General features: G+C 40.5%; 1 pseudogene; it reads right to left on the minus strand.

Moving 5' to 3' along the window:
* Nucleotides 1–3,745: 3,745 nt before the first annotated feature.
* On the minus strand, nt 3,746–3,865 carry LOC120096827 (small nucleolar RNA SNORA17; annotated as a pseudogene).
* Between the last annotated feature and the right edge of the window lie 515 nt (nt 3,866–4,380).

Below are 4,380 nucleotides of genomic sequence, written 5' to 3' on the forward strand. Positions count from 1 at the left end.
AGCATAAGTTCCAAGTTTATTCATTAAACAGTCAAAAGCTGTATGTTCCATTATTCAATGTTGTTCTGCATATTTATACAGCCTGCCAAATTTTTATTAATAACTGATATATAAATATATACGGGACTTTTGCAAGCATTACATATTTGTGAAAGTATCTAACTTCTAATCGTAATAATGATAAAATGTATTTTAAAATTTGTTTGTGATTTTAATAACTATAAATACACTGAGACATATAGAAGAACTAATATTAATTTATTTAATTGGTCTTGGAATATGAACACATGGTAAATTCTGGGTAATGAATTGCTAAATGTTCTCAAAATCACTGTAAATGAATTACTGTTTTTTTACTACTTTGTTGGATTAGTCCAGATATGATGCTGTGATTAGTTTGTTCAAAACCAAGTTTCTGAAGCCTTACATTTTTGAGTTTTCTACCCCAAAGTAGATAGGATGTCAAAAAACCATCTAATCTTAGTATTAAAATTTCTTTTCTACTATCTGAAAAATATGTCAATGAACTTATAAAGGACATGAAAATTGATTGTCAACATTTGAAATAGTTTCATGTGAAAGCTGGAATAGACTTTGTGGTTTTATAGGAGCTGAAGAAGATTTGCAATGGCAAGAAGCAATAGGCAGAGATAGGAGGTATAAATAATAAGAAAATGTCGGGGTTGGGGATTTAGCTCAGTGGTAGAGTGCTTGCCTAGCAAGCACAAGGCCCTGGGTTCGGTCCCCAGCTCCAAAAAGAAAAAAAAAAAAAAAAAGAAAATGTCTATAATTTCAACCTAGTCAGAATAGGCCTGTGCCAAGTTGAAAAATTTTTGTGTGTATCTAGGTATAAATGTGTATTACTGTGTCTTATGCCTGTGTGTATCACTAAAGACTCTAAAACATCACATCCTTCTTATTCCAATTTAATACTCTATCAGTTGATCAGCTGTGTGAATACTGATATCTGAAGCTGTTAAGGAGACACAATGGCCAATTTTTATATCTTCCACCTTTGTAATATTAAATCTATCTTGGCATATTTGTAGAATTATTAGGACATAGTCCCTAGGTTTATGGAATCTGACTGTACAACAAATTAAAGAAAGTTAAGGAAGATAGGAAGAGTCTATTTCTATTTCATGATAAGAATCCACTCAAATTTTGAGTAGCAATAAGTGAAATAAGTAATGGGGCGAGGAACAGGACAGATGATACTCATGTAACTGCTGATATAATCTCCAGGAAATAACCTGGCACATGAAGAACAGCTACTCTTTGGCTTGGGTAAAAGAAGCAAACACAAATTTCCATGGTAAAGAGAAAAAGGAAATTCAGAAATGAAAGTGAAAGAAACATAGTGAAATTCTTAGAGTACAGTCCTGAGTGGGCATAGTTTGTTTCAAAGACAGACTGTGGACAACTGTGGAAAGTTGGATCCACCGCTTAGGACAATGAGGCTCAAAGAAGAACTTAAAGAGCAGGAGAAAAAGATGAAAGACAGAAGGGGCAGGAGGGGAGATGAGACATGGCACAGTGGGATAAAAGTCCATTGCGACAGCAGGATGAAGATACCAAGGAATAGAACAAGAAGACTTGGTAGAAAAAATTGCAATCTACTCATCACTTAGTAAGATACGTAGTGTGTCAGATAGGAATCTTAGTGTGGTGTTAGAGCTAAAATGGCCTCCCAGTGTGGTTTCTCTGGAAATTTAGGATGACTGCTGTCAGTTCTCTATAGTGTAAGACCTGGCCTGCAAAATATTTCAAAGTAGAAGAAAAATATAGTGAACTGTAACTGTTCAATGTTGTATGTAGTGTGACTCTGGTCTGAACCACAGACTCTAATGAGACTCACTTACTTGTCAGAGACATTGGAGTAATAGAAAGTGCTTATATATGAGAAGTCATAGGCACAGAAAGAGTGAATTTGGTATACTTTATCCAATATTAAAAACTGAGCAAATGGTGCATAAAATTACCCATTACCTTTCTTATAGACTCCAGTCTTTGTGGAACAAACACCATATACATGCACAAAGGAAACGTAACACCACAAATGTTCTGAAATCACCAGATGGTGCCAACCTAAATAACCAGTGAAGGAAATACCAATATTGTCTAGAGTTTGTCCATCTGTGTGTACTCAAGCAAGTGACAGTGTAACACTATGCCCATGCATGTGACACATCTGCATCTATATGAGTGGCATATCTACATAAAGACAGATTATGACTGTATCCAGGATACTGCTAATATAGAGAAAGACTGAACCTAGCAACCGGAAAGCTGGCCACACAGAGCTAGCTTCTGAGTCTGTGTCAGAATGAGTCATCAGTATCTGAGCTCAGTGGATATCCTTATAGACATCAAGGCATCTTACCTTCACCAGAACACATTCCAGAGACTGCAGATAGAGAAAAAGGGACAGGAAAAAGGTAGAGAGAGAGAAAAAGAGGATTAGGGAAAATATTTTCATCTAAGCCAAGGGAGGTGATTTGCATTTCTTGTGCTCACATGAGTATCTGACTGGAAGACTCTGTGTATCTACCCTTTCCTTATTAATGTCTAAATTTGATTTTATGACATGTTTTTTAAATCTCTCTATTCTCTCTCTCCCAGTGTGTGTGTCTGTCTGTGTGTGTGTGTGTGTGTGTGTGTGTGTGTGTGTGTGTGAGAGAGAGAGAGAGAGAGAGAGAGAGAGAGAGAGAGATCATACTTTCCTTTTCCTCTAAAAAACCGGAAGAAAAAACGATAAAAGAAAAGAAAAGGGAAGGAAAACAGACCTAACTGTTCCTATCAGGAAATCAGTTGCTTTAACTGGGAAATCTCCCTGGCTCTGGATCCCAAACAATGGTACTCTTATTTTCTTTGACTAAATTTGTTTACTCTGTATCTTTTTCATGTTCTCTGAGTAGATATGACTTTCACATCCTCTCTTTTGCAGGCCAGCACTCTCACACTTACACACCTAACCAGCTCACATGCAGCTCTGCAACTCCCACAGCTGTAGCCAGCTCTACTGAGCTTCCTGGGAGATGTGCAGGTGCACATTCCTGAGTACTGCCGGGGGCAGCGTCAGCTCTCTGGTTTTCATGCCCACAGGAGTTGGACTTGTCCTGCACAACCCTCAGACACCAACACATCCCTGGGCAGCAATCCTGAACTTTGGTGGTAGCAAACTCCTGCTGCTGCAGGACCGCAGAGGCCTGAACTCCACTATGGTCCTAGGTGGCTTCACCAGCTACTCACATAGGCTGTTCTTCGCTACACTTGATTATCCACTTATGCTTCTTTTCATTGCTCCCACATAGTCCTGTTTCTTGTTCTCTTCCATTTCTCCACCATGCATTTGTTCCTTTAAGTAACACCTGGAGTCTCTCAATGTCTAGGGATTTTTCAGACCTGGTGTCAGGAGTGCTATGCCTCACCCATGCATTATGGCGCCAGGAAGGACTGACCTCAGGCATGGTTATTCCCCGAGGTCTTAATAGCATGGGAATGCTTTTGATCTCAGGCTAGCTGTCTGTTCTGGCTCTGTGGCACAGGACTGGTGGTTGTCTTAATTCCTGGCCTGCCTATGTGACCCTATGAAGGAGTTTTCTGTCTCAGGCTCATTTCTCTTGGGTTATGAAGCCCCACGAGGTAATTGTCTCATCCCTGATTTCTCTCTACTCTGAGAGCTCATTAAGAGCTGCAAAGCACAGGACTGGTTGTTTCAGGCTCACTTCTTGGGGGAAAATTTTAGGTTACTAATCATTCAGATGATCGTAGTTAGAATGCTGAGCATAGACATATCTGCTCTCTTCAACTTACTGATGACCATGTGACACAAGAACCACAATGCAAGGCTTCTAGGGACAGTAGGAGGAACTTTTTGTTGTTGCTGTTAATTAATTTATTTTTTTCTTTACTTCTTTTTTACAGTCTCAACTTCACCCCCTCCTGCTCTGCTCCACAATTGCTCCCCATCCCATACCTCCCCCCACCCCCCAGTCTTCAAGCTGATGATGCTTCCAACCCCTCATCCCCACCCCACCAGGCCTTCCTATTTCCTGGGGCTTCAAGTCTCTCCAGCATTAGGTGCATCTGTTCTCACTGAGGCCAGACCAGGCAACCTTCTGTTGTATATGTGTTAGGGGCTTCAGACCACCTGGTGTATGCTGCTTGGTTAGGGGAAAGATTTCAGGGGTCCAGGTCAGTTGAGACTGCTAGTCTTTCCATGGGGCCACCCTCGCCAGCTTCTTCCAACATTTCCCACATTTAAACACAGGTGTTCCCAGCTTCCATACACTGGCTGGGTGCTAATATCTGCATCTCACTCTTTCAGTGGCTTGTTGGGTGTCTCAAAGTGCAGCCAGGCTAGGCTCCTGCGTGCAA

The sequence above is a fragment of the Rattus norvegicus genome, chromosome 14, assembly GCF_021556685.1.
Source record: "Rattus norvegicus strain SHRSP/BbbUtx chromosome 14, alternate assembly SHRSP_T2T, whole genome shotgun sequence".
NCBI classification, from domain to species: domain Eukaryota; kingdom Metazoa; phylum Chordata; class Mammalia; order Rodentia; family Muridae; genus Rattus; species Rattus norvegicus.